Source organism: Gymnogyps californianus, chromosome 7 (genome assembly GCF_018139145.2).
Source record: "Gymnogyps californianus isolate 813 chromosome 7, ASM1813914v2, whole genome shotgun sequence".
In the NCBI taxonomy this organism is placed as follows: Eukaryota; Metazoa; Chordata; class Aves; order Accipitriformes; family Cathartidae; genus Gymnogyps; species Gymnogyps californianus.
Genome location: NC_059477.1, coordinates 41,159,328 through 41,185,443, shown reverse-complemented (window position 1 = coordinate 41,185,443; position 26,116 = coordinate 41,159,328).

The window sequence follows — 26,116 nt, the reverse complement described above, 5'->3', positions numbered from 1 at the left end:
CTTTTCAGAGAGAGCACTGAACTGGGAGCTCCTATTCAGCTTTACGCCCACAGTATCTGGCAGACTGTTTTCAGAGTCACTGTTTCCTAGGAATCCCCCATCCTATAAATATGGACTGCATTTTTTGTTCCTAGAAGTACACCCTAAATTTCATTGTGCTGAAATGAATGTTTTTTGCTTATGCCAAGTAAGTCACTTGAGGCTGTATCAATGACCTACTTGTTCATTTAGTATGTTAAGGACATTAAGCTAACTAATTATTAATGAACCTGTTGAAGTTTATGTTCACTGAACTTTTCATAATATCCTTCAGGGAACGTGTCCCATCACACAAGAAATTTGCTGTCCCTCCTGCTGAGAGCCGGCTTGGGGAGGCACTTTCGAGTGACAGAGAAGTATTGTTCTCCGCTTAGGGCAGAAACTCATAGAAATAACCTTTATCTCCCACGTACTGCTTCTTGGCTGTGTTTACAAAGCAATGTGAGCATCATTACTTGTATTATTATAGAGTCATGAAATGAGTAATAGAGAGGTGAATGACACATCTAAGATGAAGGATCTTATAAGTGGTGAGGTCAAAACGTGGTGTTTTGACTTCCTAATCTCATTATTTGCCCAGAAACAAGCTGCTTGCATTAAAACAAAATAATTCAGCAGAGAGGTGACAGCTTATAATAGTAGGAGCCTAATTAGACGCAAAAGTAGAGCAAAGCAGGGATGGCTGATCTTACTAAGGGGCTAGAAATACGTAACTCTTCTGCCCCAACTTCACCTGCCACGTTCCATTATTAGAAGAAAATACAGAAGCCCAGTAGCACAACTTCCATGTGGTGCTGCACGTTGGAGCAAAGCGTGGAGTAGACCCTCTGCCTCATGTGATGAATTTTAAGTAGTCTGAGAACAATCTGCCCTTAAGAAGTTATAAGTTACACCGGGGGAATGCCGAACTGTCAGGCCAAGTTGCTTGGAAGACCAAACAACAAGATTAGTGTAAATTGATTTTGCGTTCAGAACTACTTAAAAAAAAAAGAAAAGGGGAAAAAAAAAAATTCCAACCCGACCAAAAAAAAGATGTGTGCCTAGAGAAATAAAATAGATCTGTGCCTTGTTGTTGTGTGGTTTTACACAGATGCAGAGACAAAGCCACGAAGCCGTGTTAGGAACAGATGTACTGCATGTTTTATAAGCCTTGAAGGACTTTTCAGTTGTGCCTGATGGACTTGCATCTGCACCTGCATCTGTACCTAGTGATTTCTGGAGAACGGCGTCACGGATTTCAAACAGCCGCTTTGAGGACCCATCTTGTTGACTAATATCCTGGTGAAGACACCTGCGCAGCATGCAAAAGAATAATAGCGATGTGTGAACCTGTACTGGGGGCGGCCTAAATTTAGCTTTTCAAAGAGCTATTTGAAGCAGGCAAAGCGCTTTATTTCGTGGGGGGGAAATGTAATATTGGAGAAAAGCGTCAGAACAAACTCCAGGCAGCTGCGTTGTTTGAAACAGAAAAACCTAAATCCACAAAACTTCAGCGTGCGATGGGAAGAGCGGCAGCATCTGGTCGTCAGTCTAAGAGCTGGGGAACAGGAACAGGCAAATAAATCCCGCCTTGCCCTACAACCTTGGCATCCCTAGAGATCTCTGCCCTTACAGTGCCTCACAAAGGAGCAACCCAGTAGTTCAATGATTTCAACGGCTCTGGGCTTTGAACAGGCTTCTGTGGATAGGAAATTATTTGGGGAAGACAGGGAGCAGTTTACCCTCCCGAATGCTTTCCCTCCCATTGCAGTGCCTCATCTGTATGTAGATAGCAGCTTCTAATGAGCGCTAATGCTCATCTCAGACCATGGCTATATATCCCACATATAAACAAAGTCAGCCTTGGCAATGCTTTCCTTGCTACTCAGGCATGCAAAGCAATTAGTTAGTTACTTAACTATTGCAGAGTTACTGACAGACTTGAGTAACAATGTCAAAAGCAGAGAGCTTGATGAAAACCTGGCAAGAAAACTAAGGTTATGTGATACGTAAATTCATGTAGATACAGACCTGGGAGTAATGGATGCAGTAGAGCATGTGTACAGTGCACATTTCTTTCTCCTTGGCAGCATAATTGTTTTGCAGATTTCTTGTGGAAATCAAATCAATCTATAGCTGTGCTGCTAGATGGATATCCTGAAGTTGTCACTCCTTTGGTATCTGAGCTCTCCCGGTGGGTTGCAAATTGTTCTAGATAAATGGTTGCATTTATTTTCTTCTCATACTGTGTCCAACCACCTGCTTTTCTCTGTTGCTGTAGGAGCTTGTAAAATACTCCACACTTCATAGATTTTTGAACTGGAGCCCATAAACATGGCAGAACAAATTTGGAGCTAATTTTACAGTGAAACAGGTTGCCAGAAAGGACCATTAATTAAAGAAATCTTTACTCTGTCATCTACAATAATACTGATTAAAGGTTTTTCCTTCTAGATCTTTCAGATACATACTGTGTATGAACTTGCATGGTCTAAAATAGAGCTAAGAAAAAGACTTGAGGTTTTTCTAAGGGCAGAGAAGGTATATTTTCACCTTTTTAAAAATGCTGTGAGCTAAGATCCACATTCAAACTCGGCGACTTCAATGACTGCAATGAAGCAGGAGCCACAGCAATGCACATAGGAAGCATTTCTTTACGGAGAGGGTGGTCAAACACTGGAACAGGCTTCCTAGAGAGGTGGCTGGTGCCCCAAGCCTGACAGTGTTTAAGAGGCATTTGGACAATGCCCTTAACAACATGCTTTAACTCTTGATCAGCCCTGAATTGGTCAGGCAGTTGGACTAGATGATCGTTGTAGGTCCCTTCCAACTGAAATAGTCTATTCTTCTCCTCTCCTCTCCTCTCCTCTTCTCTTCTCTTCTCTTCTCAATAATGGACATACTGATATTTATCCCAAAGAGTCAAACTGCTCATTCTCTGGTGCCTCACAGTATTGTTTTCCAGGTGAAATGAAATTTGGAACATTACGACATTAGTAACATATATTAAGTTAACCAAAGACTGTTGGGTTATATATCAGTAGGTAATAAGGCATGCACATACATTACTTTTATACTAACTAATAGTAAGGCATTTTTTTATGATTTATGTACTAGAGAGTTTATTATTTCTTTAAGCATGAAAACTGGGACGCTTTCAAGTGAGGATTTGATCCTGCTGCTCTAAACCAGTTGTAATTATCAGTTTCAGCGCCGGGTTATGTAAATAGGATTGTAGGAATAAACCTTAGAAAACCAGGTTTGAAATATTTGTTGCATGCCTCTAAACTGACTGTTAGCCATAGATAAAAATGATTAGTAGATGTTTTCTTGCATTTCTAGTGGCAGAAAGGAGACTTTTCCTCGCTGTCTGGGCTCTGGAGTGAGCTTTTGTTGAGCAAAGCTTGACTTCATTCTTCTCATCGCCATTTATTTGCATTGAAAAGGGCCTCCTTGAAGTCTGCAGAGTAGTCAGACACGCAGCTTTCCTTCAAGCCATGTGCCATTTTGCAGCCAGGGAAGGTAGCAAGCAGCCACTTGCAGCAACAGCCATGAAGAGGTTCTTGAGAGATGCGTTACTCCAGCAAAGGGCTGCTGCAAAAATAAAGGCCATTTGCAAAGGCCAGAAGGTCAAAGTAAGACTGACTTGAGAGAATACAGAATGTAAACCAAGCCAAAATAAACAGATCAATCAGAGAAAAGCAAATTGGAATTTTTTGGTGAGGGTTACAGTTTTAGTAAGATCAGGCATATCTAGCAACATATCTTTCACCATTGTTCTTACTCCCTTTCTAAATAGACTTTTTCATCAAATTACTATTACGAGACTGTTTGCTCATCTCATGACATCTCAAAAGGGAATTTCCTATTTCTTTAAAAAAATTCTTTGAACTACCTTTTATTTATAATAAATAATCACCATTTAGAAGAATAATACAATGCAAATTTTGTGGCGCTTAGGGACATGGTTTAGCGGTGGACTTGGCAGTGCTAGGTTAATGGTTGGACTCGATGATCTTAAAGCTCTTTACCAACCTAAATGGTTCTATGATTCTATGGTTCTAAATATAAACATGAGATAGATTTCTAAAGGTTGCATATATGTTTATTTTAAGCAGCTGAGAGTTTAGGACTGGACAGTCATTTAATTATTTTTTAATGTTTGATATCCTTAGTCTGTACTTTCTTCCAGTAAACCTCATTAAGGTGTTCTTTTGGTTTCAGTTCATAAGTTTCATGTATACATAGTCTATTAATGTCTATTAATGTCTACTATGTCTATTAATATGCCTATTAAATGCCCAATGCTATCTAATATTGGAAAGAGATTATTAAGTGAGATAAAGTGGGTGGGTGAATGCCCGCATATCTCATGGGCTATTGATACTAAGTAATAGGGAAGACACTGCGTGTTGGAGTATGACTCTTGTGTGGCTCCCGTACTAACTGGCATGAGTGGCATCACATTTGTTGAACTGAATTGATGCAGAACGCTAAAAATACTCTCCTCTATGTTGAACTCAATGATTATGTTCTCTATACCAGACTTAGCCTATGTATTTAGATCAACAATGAGGGCGATGAAAGATCTAGTTTATATTTATAGTTAGTTGTATTTAATTCATTGGTGTGAGGATCTCAGTTCGTAATTGAAGTGTATGGGTCACTTTTCACAGAATTGTCCATCACTGTGTTGCCCTGACCTCACCGACATTTTCTTTTACGTCACCATCTCCTGCTACATTCACGGCAACATTTCTTTCCATTGTGGCTTTTCTAGCTTACGTAGCACAGGAAAGTATTGGGTAATGGTTCCTGCACTGAGCTGCAATTATAGCCACGTTCATTCAGAGCACACGCAAGTTAATTAGCCGCGTTATGAAGCAGGACTTACTCTCTTATGTCCCTGTAACATAGACGTAGTTCTGGTGGTAGCTAAGCACATTCAAACTACTTGGGAGCACACACAGCACTAGATTTTACTGAAGGAGCATAAACTCGTTGCCCTGCTTTGCAGGATGCTTCTCACTTTCACAAAGTTCAGCCAAACTCCTCCTCATCTTCTGACAGCTCTAGTGGTTCCAAATCAAATCACTTCTTATCTCCTTCCGTTCGTCTAATTCTACTTTTCTCCTTCTACTGACACACTCATTTTGGCAGAGGAGCGCACTCTGCCAGTTTGCCATCTGGTACTCTCTTCTTGTACGACATCACTTCTCTGAAGAGACTTTCCATTGCACTTCAGAAACTTGTTTTATCTTTACCCATCTCTTGCAGTATTTGTCCACTCATCTCTTAATTACCTTTTACTGTACTCTTTATCTGTCGTGAGGACACTGAATTACAGTATTTTATGAAACTGCTGAACATACTATATTTATTTTGTTGTACTATGCTTTGATGAAAATCTCTGACAGTTTTTCTAAAAACAAAAGTCATTTAAATTCACTAAAAATGTATATTCTGCCTGTCCTCATAATATGTAAAGATTCCTGCAGAATAACAGTCACAATTGGATGCATGCTCCAATTGCAGCTCCATGCTGTAGAAAATTGTATGTTTTTATATACAGTGACTAAATGCAAATACTTACACATTTATAATTACTTATTTTACTCCAAAGCTTTTAAAAAAAGTATTCTAATCAACAAGGTGGTCCTAATTTCATGTCTGTTATTTCAGCAGCCATGGGATGAAGCTCTGCCAGTAAATATTTACTATCAAGTTACTTTTAGAAATGTATTTTTAGTCTGAATTTTTCTTACTCTTTAATAAGCACTTAAATAAAAGCAGCATATAGCATTAACTTCTGCTGTGTTACACTTATGCGATGAATTAAAAAGGAAAGTATAAAACAGAACAGAAATGACCCTATTATATAGAATTTGCTGGCCCATTATGTATAATTTGCTTAAGTCTTTTGAGACTGAGTTACAGGTCGCACCGCCATGACTTCAGTAACTACATAGCTTAGAAAATTCATTATTCTATGTTAGTTTTTATTCACTAGCTAATATGCTTTAACATTTTCTACAAAATGACTTGTCTAAACTATTTTTAAAAGAGCTTACATTCTGCTACCAAAAGTCTAGTTAAATATTATAGTGAAAACCAAGAAATCTGGAGATACATTTTACATCCTTAACTGCTAATCGCTTACTTTCTGCTCTGTACGGCTGTGCAGCTTCAGTGTCCTATGATGGTGACGAATTTAAAGGAGAGATTATTATCATATATCCATCCACATGAATTCACAGGATTCCTAGTGTGAATGAAGAAAGAAAATAGTCAAGCCAAATTCTCCTTGTGTTCTAAGTCTTGAAGATAAAACAAATGCTGCTGAACATAAGGTTTTAAGGCCAAATCCAAAAAAGGATTTAGCAGTGAGGCAGACTTCAGTGCCTAAATCCAAAACTGCACTACCAAAATATCATCAGCTCAACTGTGGAAGTAATGAAAATGTACTGGCCGTCCCTCCTTTACTCAGAAATTTCGCTGTTTTTCAGCTTTCCTGTGTGCCCAGCTGCCTCAGCCTGACTGCGAGATGTCTGGCTCTCGCTGGAAGCCAGAAAGGAAGAGGAACGGCACGTAGATCCTCAGAGCACATCCTCCCACACGCTGGCAGGCCTCGGTCCCTGCAGAATTCAATTGCCGTAACTCTCTTTTTTTCAAATGTTACTGATGGAAGAGATGGTTGTGGCACTGCCTTCCCTATAGCCTATAGCCAGGCTTTTAGAGAAATTCGGCCAAGAGCGGGTAACCCAGCTTGTTCTTATCTTCATGGAGGTCACCACCGCGTTGCCCATCTTCAGGATGAGTGGTCAGAGCGGCAGGCTGTAGACCAGACTGGGAGGGTTCGTCCTCTAAAGTTTCCGTATGGGAATTAATGCAAGATGTATTGCACCAGACATTTTTTAAAAAAAAAAAAAAAAAAGAGAATGCAACTGTGGCTTAATGTGTACCACGTGTGGGCACAACAGGACAACAGGCGACTCCTGCAGACTCGACTTCAAACTTTAAGAACTTTTTGATGTTAAATGTCTGATGTTAAATGCATCAAGTCTGGGCAGCAAGGTCAGACTCCGGGTCTTGCTATTGAAGACTTGATGTTGCAGAGTCAGTTTTCTTTGTAACCTTTCTCCTTTCGGTCCCATGACTCCTCCATTTTTGTCGCATGGCAGCACAATAGACAAGGAAAAGCGGAGAAAGTCCTCTCGCCACCAGGTCGGTGGTACAGGGATTAGGGCACTCCATTGTGAAGGGGGCTTTGAGCTCCCTCCGACTTTGAAGGCTATCAACATCTACATACTATGTAGAGGCTCTGATGACTTGGTTATTATTTTAAAAGTGTTGATTCCTGCTACCTCCTTGAATAGTGTGCCCAGAAGTTGTGTCCTTGCAATCATCTTTTAGGTCTCCGAGAATCTGCAGGATTTCAAAAAAAGGCTTTGGCTCTTCCCGAGGACAGCGCTGTGCATCTCCCCGCTTCAGTTATTACCTGTCAGAGAGTCCTGCTGAAATCACTGCAACTGCTTCTTGTCTGAAGTGTCAAGAAGTCAAACGTCAGCTCACCAAGGAAGAGCAAATTTCAGTACGGTCGTGTCTGTAAAGCTGTGGTGTCTGTAGGATGTCTCCTAGGCTGAGAGGTTTGGACAGACTTGCACAGTGGGAGATTCAGGACACATTGGAAAGCAAAGTTTATCCCCATAATGCTAGGTATCCTTATCGTTACTGGGGGAGGGAAGCGCTAGTGTGTGAGAAATATCTGATTAGTTATCAAAAATGTTTCTGATTTTGGAAAGAAACCATTGGAAGGTTGTACATTTGAAAGAAATTCAGGCTAGGGATTTTTGATTCTTTTGGTATTCTCATTAGTTTCTTCGAGAATCCAATAGGGATTTTCTTTAAAATGCTCTTGCAGTGGTAGTGATTGATTTCCTGTCAAATTTATGGATTGTACAGTGGCAGTAGGAGGAGATTTCTCCCAAAGGATGACATTTGTTATCGGAAGCTCGGGGTTTGTTGGACTTCTGTTTAAAGAAGGAACAGAAATGGGGATAGCTGCTGAGTAACTTCCAAGTGGCAATGTGCTGACCTTTCAACATCTGTATGCTGCACTTTCTCTCTTTGAGGACCAAATTGTGCCTCTGTTACTCACTGGATAGTAGTTCTTCATTGCTGTGTGTGACTTACAAACTAAGGTAGAAGTAAGATGTCAGAGTTTGGAACATAAATGTTTATTTTTAGTAGATCCACATCACACACCCCTAGTTGTAGAAACATGTTTGCCCCTGCTTCTGCATTTGCAAAGGCTGCTGCTGCTTTCATTGCATCTGAAGAACTGCGTTTGTAATGCATGACTCAGGTATTCAGTGCTCGAGAAAACCACCTTCATATTTTTTATATCGTCATCTTTAGGAAGCAACGTGCCCGTGAGTCAAGGTGCTGTACTCAGGAGCTGCTTGGCCTTGGCTCTCTGATCAACTTTTCTGTGCTTTGTAGGAAAAGTTATTTGAACCACGCGGTAGCAGCAATCCTGATTTTAGAGATTCTGTTTCTTAATTATGAGAAGACAGCACAGTAACCTTTGATGAATTTGTACTCACTTGACATAGGCGTCATAAAAGTTCAGGCCCAAGAAAAGTTTTTTTTTTTTACATCCCATTAGGAGAAACATTCATAAGGAATTCCACAACAAATATTAGCCTGATATTAAACGAAAAAGTTAATTTCAGGTAATTTACATATTACTTTTCATATACCTTTTTTTTTCTATTTATGAATTTTTTGAGTTTGCTGTTTATTTACTTTTCTAACTGATGGGTTTATATTATGGAAGAAAAACTTTAATGAGCATAAACTAGCTTCAGTTAAAGATTGCATCTGTTTTTTTTAACTTTTAAAACTGTCCCTTCAAGTACAACCAAATATAAATCACTGAGGCCACGTTGCTGTGCTTAGTACCTGAGCCTCTCTTCAGAACTTGCTTTTGTTACCTTAGGTTTGTGTCCAAGGGCTTGACAGTCCTTTCCAGCAGATCCAGCTGCAGGACATTAAAAACCAGTATAGTGAAAATGCTGGGAATGCTCAATCCAAGAAGAGATAAACCAGACAAAACCAAACTAAATCAAAATGAAATTAGATATTTTGCAGTGTACTGTCAAATGGCTTTGCACCGAGTAACTGATTTGCATTTTGTCAGCCAGGCAGCCTTTTTCATGAGCCTGTAACATTTCTGTCCACGAGAGACAGTGTTTTATAACTGCAAGGCTGGATTCCTTCAAGGCTTTGCGACCTCGTCCTGCGGTAAATGAGAGAACGTCCATTGACTTCAGCTGGAACAGGATCAAGCCCTTTAAACATGCAATGAAACGGCTTTCTAAAGCCTATGAACTTGAGCCCGGTATTTATCAAGTCTGTGTTATATTATATGTTGAAATCAGGCAACAATTGTATTTTCACATGGCTTTGGCAAGAAACCAGGAGAGACTTGGGGACTTCAACTGACTTTCTCATGGAGTGAAACTGGAGGAAATATTTTTACAACACCCTGTCGGGAGAAACTTGGTCGTTTGCTCCCCCATTGTCTGCCAGCAGCTTTGGAAGGCAGCAGGGTTCTTTGCCATGGTGCTTGGCTCTACAGAGGCTCTTCTCTCCATTTATTTGTCGTTAATGTTTTAACCAGTATTTATGGGTGGAAAGACCCTTCAGGTCTTCAACAGCAGGATTATAATAAATCTGTTAGGCTGAGCCACTGCTCCTCCATCAGCTTCTGTGCTCTGGTGGTGAAATATCCCAAGACATTTTATTGGTAGGGTCATGCGATAGCTTTCTTTGCACTAGTGAAATGAATTGTTGAGTCTCATTTAACTTAAATACAAATTTTCTGAGGCTGGTCTTGGGTAAATTTAGGCTGGGGATCCAAAATGCTGAAAAAGGAGTGAGGAAACTGGTATTTTTCCCCAATATGTGCTTGATGTTACATGTGCCATTGAAATGGTGAGACTTAGAAGATGAACCTAATGGACTGTAGTAATATAGAATGAATCCCTGCAAGATAATCTCTGTATTCACGATTGTCATAGTCATATGCCAGTCATCCACGGAGATCGCTAAAATCAAGCTAATGTAAGTATTTCTTTTCATTTCAAAATGTACATCTTGGCTTTGTCTCCATTTGCTTTGGCCAAACATAGAGACATTTACCTAACACCTGGAAGCTAATATCTTCCGATAGGGTTTATCATTAAACCCGTTTCTTGTTTGTTTGGATGTTATCTTCTGTGTGATTGATAAAGCATTCGAAATCTATGCAGAATATATATTGAAATAACAGGCATTTTAGTCTGTCAGCAGCCAGTTCAGTGCTGGCCTCTGCATAGACATTTGCAAGCTTTGAGGTGCCGTCTTTGCAGAGTCTGAGAGAGGCCTGAGCCAGCTTCTGGGACAAACGATGGCATTTCTTAAGTTTTTTTGAACTCACATTGTTTTGTGTCGTTGCCTCTGAGTTTTGCAACAGCAGAGAATCAGCAGAGTGTGGGAACACGAGCAACAATGGTTGCCTGAATACTTCCAAAACGCCTGTAGGCAAATTCTATTAATTAAAAGAAATAGGAAACTCTGTGGGTCTCTACTTCCATGGGAGTTTCAGTGTGTGGGGGGTAGACGGTTTGGTGCAGCGTGCATGGATGTGGTGCTGTTTGCAGGACTGCTTTGAGGCTGGCCGCAGGCCAGGACTTCTTTGATTTCCCCATGCCGGCTTGCAGCCGCGGCACGGCTTCAGCTCAGGGCCTGGTTTGTGTCCTGCCTTCCCGCTTGTCCGTGTGGGTCGGAGGGAGTGCGGGCTGTGTCCCGTGCAGGGCTGTGTCCCTTGCAGGTGCTGTGCCCCATGCAGATGCCGTGTCCCTCGCAGGTGCTGTGCCCCATGCAGATGCCGTGTCCCTCGCAGGTGCTGTGCCCCATGCAGATGCCGTGTCCCTTGCAGGTGCTGTGCCCCATGCAGATGCCGTGTCCCTCGCAGGTGCTGTGCCCCATGCAGATGCCGTGTCCCTCGCAGATGCTGTGCCCCATGCAGATGCCGTGTCCCTTGCAGGTGCTGTGCCCCATGCAGATGCCGTGTCCCTCGCAGGTGCTGTGCCCCATGCAGATGCCGTGTCCCTTGCAGGTGCTGTGCCCCATGCAGATGCCGTGTCCCTCGCAGGTGCTGTGCCCCATGCAGATGCCGTGTCCCTTGCAGGTGCTGTGCCCCATGCAGATGCCGTGTCCCTCACAGATGCTGTGCCCCATGCAGATGCCGTGTCCCTTGCAGGTGCTGTGCCCCATGCAGGTGCTCTGCCCCACCAGATTTGCTGGAGCCCTCCCAGAGTCAGCTGCCCTTTGAGATGGAGATTTTCAGCCGTGACGCCGGTTTCTCAAGGCTCCTCGAGAGCAGGAAACCCGCTGCTGTGTCTGTCTTCCTACTAGCAAGAGGCGTATCTCAGGAGGCTTTTGATCATGAGATGAGGATCTTTCGCAGACCTGAACTGCAGCGGCGGTGGGGCGTAGGTGCGTGTGTGGGCTGCCCTGAGATCAGGGCAGTCACTGCCGTGACTCTGGGAACCGACAGCTTGTTTTTCCTCTCTTGGAGATGACCTGAGGCTCGCGCTGTAACCAGGGCGCTGGGGTGGGAGGTATTCTGCCCTCTCCACTCCCCTCCTGCAGCTCCTCCAGGCACCAGAAGCTCCAGAGAAGGTATTTTTAAAGACTACATTGTCAACGTGCTCCTAAAATTTGGCTATCCCTTTCCTGCCATATGTCCCTGGCAACTTCCTTAAGCTGAAGCAAGCCCCCCTGACAGCCAGCACAGAAGCTGTCAATCACGTCCACATCCATCCAGTCACTTGACAGGCCCCGGGGACCACCTGCTCGTAGGCATGACTTCTTTCCCTCATCCCCCCGCCCGATACGTCTGCCTTTTCCACCTCAAAGCTGTCCCTGATCAAACACCTGCTATTTCCTGGATCCCTAACTACTGCCGCATTTCCATATTCTTTCCTCCGTCACCTTCACCTAGAAAGAAAATCAAAATACAAGCACCGCCTGTCAATGGTAATAGTGGACATAAAGGGAAACGGCCTAAGTAATGTGTAGTTCTTATTGCTCTTACTGGCATAACTTGCGTGAGCGTTGAGTTGCAAGCCGTGTCGTTTCTCATGTCTCTTACTCGTTCCGAAGTCACTTAGAGCTCATATCTGAAATTAGATTTTAAATTTTGTGGCATCCTGTGTGTTTATGAGCTCCCATACTTTGCACAAGGATCTGGCTGTTCTTCGTAGTCTTTAAGAGTTACTACAAGGAACTGTAAAACTTTAGATGTAGAAAGACATGAAAATGGTAAATGTTACTGCAAGTTACTGTTATTACTGTTGATATTTTAATTAATGCTGAATTTATTGTTTATGTTTGGCTTGTCTGTATTTCAGTCCCTGAGTCATTGGTTTCACTGAGATAAAAGAATAGCTGCCTCTGTCTCTGAAGAGAGAAACGGTTCGTCTCAGGGATGGTTTCAGAGATGAAGTTTCACTTGGGTGGCAAGAGCTGGTCCGACAACTCTGGTTTTGTGTTGTGTTAAAAAAGTAAACAGAAGTCAAAAATTGCCAAATATCAAGCAGATTTGCTACAACGCAAGGATAAAATACCTATTGCTGAGAACGTGTAATGCGAAATCACCCTTAAATTATGGTTCTGTTGTGTTTGAGTGTCAGCCTGCACTGGAGCCATCCTGAAAGCAGTATATGGAGATACGCCCACATATAGGATCAGGGCCGTGGTGTCCTGCTGCAAAGGCATGGGGGCTCTTCCCTGTACATTCAACATTCGCCTGGCAGAGGTGACCAGAGCTTGGTGGGCAGCTCCCCCAGCACTACAGGGGCACCACGCAGGTGCCAGTCTCCCTCTTCTGCCCTCCTCTCTGCTGGAGGGGCCCCCAAAGACTTGTCCCTGCCACGTCTTCTTCTCCAGTTGGTGTGAAAACTTGTCCTTTTTTCCCCCTTGATGAGTTGATTCTGCTTGAGGACAGGAACTGGTAGAAAATGGTTCGGTTTTGGCTGTGTTATTTTCCTGCCAGTTTAGTGAACTTAAGTGGTTTGTGGAGGGTGTCAGATAAATGTTAGAGCTGCTGGAGGGAAGCGGTGGGGACACGCAGCTGGAGTAAGAGGAGGGGAGCAGGACTGTCCCTTTCTCGTGGACCTGCTCATAGAGCAGCTAAGACATCTAGAAAACCTCTTCTGAAGCAAGAAAATAGTAGCTTTTTGGGTTAGTACCAAAAAATCCAAAATCCATTTTGGATCTAGTCCATAGAACACCATCTTGCTTAATCTTACTGAAATTAACAATTGCAAACTTTTCTTCATATGCTTAAGTACCTCACTCTGACTATCAGAACAGAATTTGGATTACCGGTGTTGTGTAGGGAAAATGTGGAATTTGCACGTGAGAAGAATCTGTAGCCTTCTTGAAAACCTCACAAAGACTGAAAACACCTTTATTGAGATTTCTTTATTTACTAACAATCTTTATTTACTAGCGATCTTCATTTACTAGCAAGTTTCATCTATCAATAGGTACCTTCGAGTATATTTGCCTTTTCAGGTTACCAATAATCTTTGTTTTGTCTATTCTGTCTTTATTCTGCCTATTCATTAATTTGCCTTTTCCACTTCCATTCAGACCTGATCTTGTGGTTTCTTTTTCAGGCATTGTGTTCTGCTGCAGCTGTTGGTTTTTTTACTTTCTTTTGTGGGTAACTTAAATCTTTCTGGGAAGAAGTGCAAATTATTGAGGATATTTCAACTTGACTTTAAAGTCTGATTGGGAAACACTGTTTTGATTTACTGTTAAATGGAAAAATGTCTGATGCAATTTTGGAGGTCTTAAATCTTTAGTTTCTAATTATGATTGCTTTTTTGTGCTATAATATATATTCCTTGGCATTGTTTAAAATTGTTTTCCTGATCAGAGGTCAGATGAAAATGAAATGATGTTATCAGAAGCAGCTACAGGATAAATGAGTACAAATTTGCACCTTTTTGAGGAACATTAACTTGATTAATTCTTGAAAACAAAAAATACAGAAGAAAGTGTAACATTGATTAGATGGGTTTAAGGAGAAAATTAAAAGACTCTAAGAATTATAACTAGATTTAAAGGGCATGAGCGTTAACACTTGCTTAGAAAAAAAGGTGTCTCCTTTCTTCTTCGTCATCATATTTTTGATCATTTTATACTATAACAATAAAACTTCTCTAGAACATTTTGTTCAAGTTTTTAAAGGTCACCACATTTACACTTTAAGTAAATCAAGATGCAGAGAATGACGTACCCTAGCCAAATATTTTTACCAGTATAAAAAAGGCATACAAACTCTAATCTTTTCTCTCTTCTTTTAATAATAGAATTTTTTTTTAATGATGCAAGGTAGGTAAACCTCAGCAGTCCTCCAAAGAGCTGTCATTTTCTTCTGCTGAATCACTCTGAGCGAAGTACGACTGCAGCCCGAAGTTGATTGCGGCAGTATTTCCCTGACGTTACGGTTTCCCATGTGATGCGCTGCCATTTCTCTGGCCTTTGGCGTGGTGAACCCACGGTCCCATACCCTGCACATTCATGAGAAGATCCTAAATGATCCTGCCTTATCTCCTTCGCCTGGGGATGCGCGGCTGCCCGGCTCCTTAGGACAGCTTTGAGGATCTGCCGGAGTCATTCTGGGCTGTGGCAAGATTAGGCATGGTTTGTCATGAGGTCTCTCTGGAGCTACTAATCATCCCTTTGAGAAGTGGGGAAAGGCAGATCTACATGACTTACGATGCCAAATTTAAAATTTTTAATAGTCAGTACAACGCTATGCTGAAATGTATGAAAACGGCCTTATTGTAACTCACTCGAGCTGCTTTTGTGTCATGTAGTCCTTGCATCTTACAGTGAATCCCTTGCCCCAGTAAAGTTAGTGTTTTGCCACTTACTTTGGTAGGGCCACAGTTTTGTCCTGGTTTTGCTGCTTTTTATCTTTCATGACCTACTTTTCCCTCTGTAGACCCAGTACGTATGAAGGAGAGCAGAGTTAGGATTCAGTTCTGACTCAGGCAGCCAGAAGAAAAAATTAGCTGTAAAATCTGGCTGCCAAATCTTTGTTGTTTAGTAATGCGTGACTTGGAAAGAATCCAGAACTGGAGTAAGTTTGCACGGCTCGTATTAAAAAAAACACCAACCCTCTACTTCTTTACTTATAGTGTGATTTGATTTCAGCTGGAAATTACCAAGATGCCATAAATATGAGAACCTGCAGCACAAACTTTGCAGAGCCACCATTCAGAGGAGAGCTGCTCTTAAGGGAAACTTGATATTATAGCAGTAGAAACCGGTTTAGATTTATATTTAGTGACTTGCATACTTACTCAGTGATTAGACTCTTTTCCATTTTCTGGCATGGGTGAAATGGTATGTTAAGACAGGATATAATCCTTTCACACTCTGCAGGCAATGTCACAGTATGATGTTGGCACCGTGTTAGGCTTCCTTAACCCTAGAACACGTTGCATATTCACTCTTGGCAGTATTTTAGAGGCTACAGGCAGTAACCCAGAAGTAATCTTATTACCTATAACCGACTGTATCTACGTGGAATGGGGTGCTGACTACTGGGCGAAATGCAGTTACAGTCATTTGAGATTCAATTAAAAACTGTTGGTTCAGTCGTTTTTGTGAGTCTGAAGCAGGTTTCTTCAGCCTCCTCTTGGAACTGACAGTTTCATTGAGAATTTTCTGAAATAACAAACATAAACCGCTGGTATTCCTTCAACACACAAATTGCATTTTAAAGGCATTTTGCAACATGTTTTGTAGACAAATGTGAACAATACTCTTACTTATCTATCTAGTGTGTGCTGTTTGGAATTCTTATTTCTACCAACTTGGTCAAAAAGCTTTTATTTTGGAGAAAATATACTGCTTACACAAGTATTTCTTTACTAAGAGATATTTCTGCAAGTTTATCTCCCTTCCCTCTTGCACAGCACAGCTCATCCAGGAACACTCTATGCATGCACGCTAATAACTTGGAGATAGAGACAGGAAGCAAACCTTGTCACAGAAAAATAGCCTTGTCCTGCTAAAAAAAATTCCCTGGAAAACCAGAGCACTTTATCAACAGTAGCCACTGAAGCAAAATAGATAAATTTTCTACAAAAGAGGTGGAGTTTATTCTCTTGCACCATTCCATTCAAATATCTTTATTTATAAGATAGAAAAATAGCTGAGAAGCTGGATGTAAATATTGTGGCCGGTGGACCTTGATGCTGTTGAGTAACGTTGTACAGCTACTGTGCAAGACTGATTGTAAGAGACAAACTGTGTATATACATGTATGTATACATGAACACATGTATATAAGGGTTATAAGGGTATATAACGGCCGTAAGGAGCGTGGAACTGCTGAACACTGAAGACTTGCTTGTTACTAGTGAAAGGAACGAGGGAGAGAGTCCTTTTACACCCTTAACTCTGCAGATTAATTGTTTATCGTAAATCTCCACTGGCACTAACTCAGTGTATATCTGGCTGGTACGTGTTTTGTAACAAGTTCTGTGGGAGGCAATGTCAAACATCTTATCACCAGTATTTCAGAGTACTTAGGTGCAGTCATCACTACTAACAATTTAATCAAAGTCATATTTAAACTATTTTTGCTGCCCAAAACTATTCAAGTCCATTCTTTACGGTTATTTTTAATGAATCAGTAAGTGAAGGGAACTGCTCAAACTTTTACGTTCATTATGAGTCACCAAGATTTTTAGATACTTGCCAGTGTATTTTGCAAGATTTCTGCTGTTCTAATTAACCACAGAAAACCAAAGTGTAACTGCTTGAACCATAGGGGAGAATCTCAGTGACATATTTGTTAAAGAATGGTAGAAAAAAGACAAAAGACATTTCTAGACTTTTGGCTCTCCTTGGGCTTTTCTGCTGATGTCAATACCAGCAGCGAAAACTGTAAATCACATTACAGCTTTTTGTGTGATCCTTAACCACATTCAGGAGACCAGCGTGCTGTTCAGGTCAATAAATAATCATAGTTCAGATTAATTAAAATGGATAATTTAATTTGAAATTAGGATTTATTTGTTTATGAAAAACACATTCTTTAAAATACTTGCGAGGTTTAAAGGTTTGTTGGGGTTTTTTTCCCCAGTATAGTGTGGGTCCTATAGGCTATATGGTTTTAATATTCTGATAGGCAAGTTTCATGTGCGATAGTAACATAAACTTGCTGTTTCCTCAGTGCGATGCTAGGAGGGAGATTTTGTTCTTTATACAGCCACCTGATAGGCACTCTGTCTGCTAGTGATAGTACCCGTGAATAACTGTAAGTGAGATCCATCCTGTTTGCATTATATTTTCTGAGTTTAGTTATTGATGCGAGAGGGGCCCTGGAGTTACAACTGGGGGACCAGGTCCTGCCTCTGCTTATAGGTGGTGCGTACATATCATCAAATATGAGGTTAAAAAGTAACAGCAGAGAAACTTGAAAGATGAACTGGTGAAAATGTTTGCCGCAATGTTTTGCATCGTCCTTGTAAATAACTTCCTGTTCCTCCTCTGAATCATAAAAATCAACAAAAATCTGTTCCCTTCTGAATCTGGGCACAAAGGTATCGATTATTTCCATCAACAGGTCTTTTTATAGACTTGTAACTATGGACCCAAATAAGCTGCTGTTTAAGGTGCATGTACATTTTTATTGTTAGCAAGAGGGCAGATCACAAGTGCAGTAACCCTAAATTAAAATGTTTGGGGATTGAATTTCTGGAGTTTGGTGCCCAAAGCAGTGCAAGGTGAATAGGAGTTCTCTGGCATACAGGTCTGTCAGTCCACTTCAATATTCAGCCATTTGATTCTACCTTCTTTTCTCAACGTACAGGTTTTTCTAGGCCAAATATATCCTTTGAGGTTAGAGCAAACGCTGGAAGGTCTAGATAGAAACAGGAAAGTTTTATGACATATATATATACCTACCAGTGGCATAATTGCAGTGTTAACAGACAGAATAATCTACATCTTTATAAAATAGGAACTTCAGGACAGTTCACTTCAGTATCAAACCTTGAACATTTTCCCTTTTCACTTCCAAGTTTACTTTGGTTAAGTTTCAACAGTTTGGGTGCGCTAAATATTAGGAAACATGTGTTTCCAGTGCTACAGCAGGGCCTCGCTGGAGATTTCAGCTTTGATGAACAAACACCTTTAGGCTTGTTTGGAAAAGCCTCAGCGGTGACCACAGCGACCTCGCTGGTATTGGCATTTGTCTGCGTGGGATGAGAGCCAGCCTTAATGTGACCAGGATTTATGCAGCATCTTGGTAGGGAGAGATTTGTTTATTTTATCAGAGCAACAGAGCAGCCTGGAAGGGAGAGTGAGAGCCCAAAACACGACTGGGAAGCTCAGACATGCTTAAGAAGATATTTCTCCCCCTTGGAGAGTTCAGTTTTGAATGAAGCGCTCCCTGGGCTCTCACACTTGTTTGCCAGATGTGGTTTTCCCGTCTTTTAGACCGCTAATTGTGTCCCAACTGGTGTATTTTATGGCTTTGCCTATACCTGTAGCAAAACAATTAAGAATTCAATTGTGCCTCTGGAGAGAGAGAAGGGACAGAGAGGTGGGGAGGAGAGCGGTGGCCCCAGGGAAATGGCAGGACGTATTATGCCTTTACAAACCACCATGCCTCATAAGCATTAATACTTGCAAAACACATGTTGTAAACACCCTTCCCAGACTACCAGCACATGTTTCCCTGCTCAAAAGGCCCCTTTTAATACTGCTGGCATTACTAATCTAAATCTGTTATGAGGAGAAGGATTATTGCCCTATGCTAGAGTGTACAAGTGGGGGGAAACTTCCCTACTAACATCCAGGGCTTAGTGTTAATGCTCATCTGGGAAACCGGCTCATTTTTCTGTTTGGATTTTGCAGATAACAGATAAAATGATAGTTTAGAAAGGTGTGGCCTGCTGTGCACGTAGTAAATGTACAGCTGCAGTTTTTACATCTGAAGCCCACGCATGGGAGTTGAAGGAGCTGCCCTTTTCCTGGAGGACCTTCTACCTTCAAGCATGCCTCCCGTCTTAACTCCACTCACATAGCAGCTCCAGTTGCTGGGGGTCTGCCCCATATGTTTTATTGCCGCTGATTCTCCCAGCAATAAGTTCATCCCATTGACTGGTTTTGGTTTAAGCCGATAAACACAGACATGTCGCCCGTGTTCATCAGCTGCTTGTACTCCTGTCCTGGCTGGTACATGGAGACCTGAATCAGGTGTCCCCAAAGGCAGAGCTGTGAGCTGCTACACATCTAACCAAAGAACTATAATTGATTGTAGATATGAAATAACAGAGACAGGGGCTTATAACATATATTCTCCAATAGGCTATCATATCTTTTGTCACCAGGAGTGCCCAAAGAGGCCTGGTAATATAATGATGCATTACAGAAAAGCTTCCTTTTGTATCAAGAGAAATACCTTAATGAAAATTGCTCTGAAAACTTGCAGGTTGGATCTGTGTGAGTCTCTGGAGCGCTCTGTCATGGAGAAAACGTGAAACTTTAATTTACATTTATTTTTAAGAAAAAAGAAAGACCTGAAGCACGAATTCGTGTTGAGTGGTTAAAAATTGTGTGTGTTTGTTTTTAATATCTATCAGAAGAGAAGAGAGTTTCTCAATATCATGCATTAGGTAGGATTGCATGGGCTGAGAATTGCTCGCACAGGCTTCAGGTCTGTTGAGCAGACAGTTACATGCACCAAATCCCAGAGCTCACTAAAATCTGATATAGTGCTGGAAAGACAGTAGCAAAGTTAGTAGAGAAGTAAAGATAGTGATTTATATGGGAGGTGAAAAATTATCCCTTGAATGCCTGAGCAATATTTTCTGCCTGGAAAAAACCAACAATTTCTACTCCCTCGTACTGTCACCTGGCCCCACAGAGAAAAGTTTTAATACATTTTTAAAATGAGAAAGCAAAAAACTGCTGTGCTCCGTTCTGTGTTGCATTATTAAAGAGGAGATGTTGGGTCATTACTAATGCAGTAAAGCACCTGGACTTTTGCACTTTGTTTAAACATGCATATCTTGGAGAGGAGATTACAGGAGGATAAAGTACAATATTTTTCAGACTTGAGTGAGCTCAGGTTGAAAGACTGTATTAAAAAACCAAAAATACGAAAGCCACTTATTACACTTGCCAAATTTAAGTGTTCATGTTAGGTTTGTTAACTTAACCTTTGTTAAACTAAGGACCTTCTGTCTGTTGTTGGAGCGGATCCGTTGGTCAGGGGAAAGGCGTTAGCTGCGAGGCCTTGCACGCTCTGCACGCTCCCCGGCCTGAGCCCACGCTTCTCGCTCAAATCCTCGTTCAAAACCCTCCCGGTTCTTGGAAGCGGGATGAGGAGTCGCTCCGGGGCTGCGGCAGCTCCTCCAGCTGCTGCGAGCGCAATTCCAGGCAATGCTTGCTGACAGGGACTTATTGGCCACAGCTGCCACCGGACTCAGCGAGAAGAAATGCAAAATATCTACAAAAAACAGAGGCCAGCCAGCAGAGAATAGTGCAGTCCCAGGCCTGTTGCATTGGCCCCTGCGGCATAAATAGGTCTCCTTGCTTTTTTTTTTGGGCTCCGCTTCTCCAGGTATCTGAAACCTGCTCAGTCTCCCCAGAAGAGTGGGGAAATTATATTGTTCAGGGGTAAACAAAGTTTTGCTTTCACAACTACTGTATCTGCCCCTCACAGGAGAGCTCAGGGCCTTTAATTGGCATGAAAAGCCGTGTGATCAAGGATATTTCGCTGAAACTTTCAGGTTTTGCCTGATAAATGTGCGTGCTGTACGATGTAATTAGTGCCACCGTGTCTTACTCCTTCAGCACATCACACAACGTCCATCGTCTCGGAGCAATTGCGATTCTGTGCTGAGACGTTCCCAGACAAATGGAAAAAGAATGTGCTCACCCAGATGGATAAAAAAGCCTCTGGTAATGACAGACAAACTGTGTTACAGGACAGGAATGTCATGCATGATCAGGTATTTCAGCTAGAGCATTTAGTTTTTTTATTTTCCCTTCAAGTCTTTTGGGAAGATGAGTTCAGCAGCTCAAGAAAAGAGATGCCATAGTTTCTGACAAGTTAATTAAGCTTTCACTTCTGAGTATTATATGTATAGTGAAGAAAAGAAACTTAATTGTCTTTGCAGTGCCTGACAAAACCCAAGAAAAATGCCTGCATATTTTCTCAGTTTTGTCTCTATTTTTGATACTTATTCAGTGTGAGCATTATACTTTCATGGGTTTAATTAAAAGCCAAGTTTTGGAAGCTTCTCAAATGTTAGTTTTGGTACATAGATGTATGCATTTAAAGAAATATTTATGTGAAATCTAAAGCCTAAAAGGAATGAGAGAGGCTTTAAAACGGATCAGCCACCTCCCTTTATATCTTTTGTCCAACTACCTCCCACCTCTTGGTATTTAAGGTAACTTCTGAAGAGGTGAGAAAGCTGCTTAGTCCACTTCCAGGGATTTATGAACTCCGCGTCCTCATACAAATGCGACAAGCAGTTCTTCCTTTTTTAAGGACAATATTCAACTTTGGATTTCTCTGTATTTATTTTTTAATCATTCCGTGCAGTACGTAAGCAAATTGTAGGTTTCTAAATAGCTTCATAAACAGTTACTGGAGGATTACTTTTTTTGTTTACCTTCAGCCATTTTGTCTTTTGCTGTGAGAGTTGTTAAAACGTAGTTGCTATAAAATCAAGAGTGGCACAGAGAACATGAATACAGAATGATTGCTCATTATTTCATGGTAATTCGATAATACAAGAATTGAAATTGTAAGGTAGCTGGTTAAAAAGAAATAAAAGGAGTGCTTATTCTCACAAAGTATAGTTGAACGGTGGATCTCAGTGCAACAGGGTGGCAGTGGAAGTCAGGAGTTGTCTAAAGGGTTAGACAAAATTTGAGTGACAAATTTATTTGTGGCTACTAAACATGATGATCTGGATATAGCGGATTGCTCAGGCAGTCCCTGCACTGGCTGTGGGCAGTGGCTGGAAGGACACGCAAGGAGAGGTTCACTGTGCTCTCTGCGTTCCCCGAGCATCCTTATCTGTTACCGTGAGGGGTACGGCACGAGGTTGGACCACACCTGTGATCGTATCTAGTACAGCTGTTTTGGGATCTTCCAACCTCTGCAACAAAAGTGTTGGAGGATTTTTTGCTGAACTTTTTTGCTGAACTTCAGAAGATGGAGGTAAAGTGCCACGAAATGTTTACAGGTCATTGCAAGAGAGAGGAATGCCAGTGATTGAAGAGTTGGTTAGGGGAGAAAAAAAGAATAATAAAATGGGAGCCCAAGGTTAGACAGGTGGGTTGCGTGCTATCTCTAGTAGGATGCAATTATTTGATTGATGGCCTCTTCTTAGTGATTATCACAGGGCAGTTTCCATGAAGGTAATGTTAAAGGGAAGCCATGAAAATTTATAAATATATCTGAAGAGAGCATTTTATAAATTGGGACTGCCTGTAGATGTTTGCTGAAGAAGGGGAAAGGGAGTAAGCTATTGCTTTTCCATGCAGAAGCAGGACTTCTTCCTAATTGCTAATGAGATCTTCCTTATGTAAAAAGTATTCATGCCGCTCTGCACTTGGGACAGTTTTTCCTGGAAACCCCTGTTGGAGCTGGTACATTAAGTAGTATTTCAATCTCTGACTCAAAATTTACTGGAAATCCAGTTATCAGCCTGGGAGAGAGATAGAGATCTAGGGCATGATGAGCATGATGAAGTTTGGCTGAGCACTGAAGTATCAGAGGCTTGTTTAAAGGAGAGTGTGTGTGTGTGTGTGTGTGTGTGTGTCAGCAGAGACGCTTGAGGCAGGAGGAAGAGCTGACTATTTATTTATTTAATTACTCAGCTCTGCCGAGGTCTAGAAATCAGATAGATTTTTAAACTGAGTCCTAGAACAAGCTTTTTTTTCTCTTTCTCTCCCCCCCCCCCCATTTTTTTTTTATTTTTTATTTATTTTTTTTTTTAAATTGCTAGAATAAAATATTTATCCAGCAGGCCGCCCGGGCAGCGTGCAAGATCTTGCTATCTTGCTTTTCTTTCTCGCAGCCTCCTGTTTCAAGCACCACCTAACGGCTCCGGCACACAGTGCAGAGCGCGCAGCCCCGCGCAGCGGCCGCCGCCGCTTCTTCCGCTGCGGATCGCTCCGAGCAGGAGAAAGCTGCGGAGCTTAATAGATCAAATACCGGTCCCCAAAAAATGTAATAGCTGGAAGGGGCTGGCCTTTGTTTTTATAGCGTAATACAGCTCCAAATGCCCAGGATATTATGATTTCACCGTGTAAATGCGTTATCCTACAAAGTAAGCATTCATAGCGGCAGACAGAGTGCTTGGCTCAAGTGATTTGCCGAATAGAAATGGGGAAGCTTTAACTGTTTAAAACTTCTGTATAGCACTGGGAGGGAAGCGTTGCACCTCTTATTTCTCTCCTTATTTTAACATTTTTAGTGAGAGGGAGCACAGAGCAGGAGCATTACTTGGCTTGGCTTCCCTGCCACTTGAATGAGATTTTTGCATCATTAAAGCATATCAGATGTGCTACTCCCATGCTACAGGCACAGCTACAGATAATTTGATAAGGCAAACATGCATAACATAGACTTGTATCAATAATTAATTTCTTTTAATACTGAGATTCTGGGGAGCCTGGGAATCTGGCTTTCCCAATAGCCCATCTGAGCGGCTGTCTAGGAGCCAAGGTTTCTAGTAAAACAAGTAGGCAAATAACCCCACAGGAACAAGTCCTATCAGATTGATATGTTCCCCAAATCATTTTGATTTCAGCATGTCAGCATTTTTGAACAAAGCAGAATTTAATCAGAAACTCCTGGAACAGCTTTAGTTTTGACCTCAGTAATAATTTTTCATGGTTAGAAAAAGCCATTTCTTTACTTTCCTGTCACTTTTCTGTCCTTTCCTCTCCTCCTCTGTTGCTTTTTTCTTGCTTCATTTATGTTTTCGAGCATGATCTCGTGGCTGCCAGATCTCATAATGTTGTTCGGAGTCTCGTCATATATGGTATTCTTCCCAAAGCCACAGCCCTGCGAGTGCGTCAGGCTCTCAGTCTGAACTGAAGCGAGAAAGGACGCTTCCAGTCCTCGCCGGTTTGAAAGAGAGTCTGAAAATATGAAAACTAGCAGTTAAAAAAGTGTTGTTTTAAAACTGTCTCTTAGTTTTGGAGTTAGAGAAAGTGCTAGGTCTGGTTTCTAAATATCTGAGGCTGGCACAGAGACCTGTGTTCTGATCTTTGGGGTTTTGATATTGCCTAAAAACTCTAACGTTTAAGTGAAGGAGGTGTAGGTGTCATAAAGCTGTTATGTGACACAGAAGAATTAGCCTGGAACATCTCAAGAGAATCACAGGCCAGAAGCTGCAGGGTTTGAATAGCACTTTGCTTTCTGTCTCTGCCTCCTCTTGCTCATGTCTAAATACACCGAATTTCTAAATCTCAAAATCAGAGATTAAAGATCTATAGAGCGGCAGGTATTTGCTGTCTCTGAAACCAGCATATGTTTCCGTTTGTGTTTCATTAGGAGGGGTATTTTAGCCTCAAATTAACCTTTGTTCTACACAGTTCTGCTGTTGTGCAATCTTTATTACTATGAATCAGAGATGCTGGACCATGAACTTGAAATTATATGTATTTAAAAAAAAAAAGGTAAGTAATTAATTCCACATGACAGTGAGTTTCCTGAGGAGACAGGGTGTGGGGGACAGTTTGTCCATCCCCCACTTCTTGCAATTCCCAACATGAATTATAGGCCAGCTGAGAAGCAGAAGAAAGTAAGGATTTTAAAAGGAAATTCTAATATCTTTTTTTTTTCCCCTAATCCAGCGACACACTCACATTAAATGCACGCAGACTGGGAGTGGCACCTGTTTTGGTATCCTCACGAAGGAAGTCCAGAATTGCACACCTTCTTGTTTGCTGCCTTTCTGCTCGAAAGTTTTAGAAGTTGTTGCTGGAGTGGCACAAATCCAACGAACCGTCTGGTCCATAGCCTGCTCCTCGGCTTCTCAAATAGGAGTTTTATCCAGGGATATGAGGGGATTAAATGATATAATTGATTTATATAAAATGTGCTGCAGCTCTGGCTGTATTTTAAAATGGAGGCTGCTTCGATTCCAGTTAGGAGAGCGGCTGCTCCCATTGCAATGTGTTAATTGTCTCCGACTGCGTTGGACCCCAGCGGGTCTCTGAGCCCTCTCCCTGCCTGCTGCGGGAATACCTGCAGCACCGCTGGATGTGCTCAGATGCAGTCTGGTAGGTACCTGGAGGACTTTCAGGCCAAACAGGATGATGTTTCATGAGATTTATGTCCTTCCAGCAGAAGTGGCTGGTGAGAGGGGTTGTTCTGGATTACAGCTAGGATTTGGTCAATGATCCTGTGCCAAAGTCATGGCCAGGTGCTAAAATCCTTCTGTGGGACGTAGTGCATGCAAGCTCACCAAAAGCCAGAAAACTGCCAACATAGGATTTAGATGTTTTCTACTTTTTATAAAGTAACATTTTCATTTTTAAAAGGTTCTAAGCATGCACATTTTTTAAAAGGTATCCAAAACCAAAATGTTGAGGTTGCAAGTGCAGGAACCATGGAATTTTCCAGAAGAAAGGTACATTTTCCAGTCTATCATTTTCCACACATATTTATAAAAAAAAAGTACTGCCTTGTAATTACAAATGAGTTTTAAAATGAATGCAGTGGAAATTGTTTTTTCCAGTGCATTTGAAAAGTCTCTAAACTTCACCCTAAAGAAGTTGTGTTCAAGGAGGACAGAGCTACCTGTGCAGGGACATTCATTCCAGCAGTTTTCTCAGAGACTTTAATACTCTGTATTTAGTCTCTCTGGCAGTAACCTATTTTTAAGAGGTTAAGTACTCATTAAGATAAGATGGAGCGAAAGATTGAATGCGTTGTAAAGGAACATTATCCATAAACTAATTTAGAGCTCAGTCA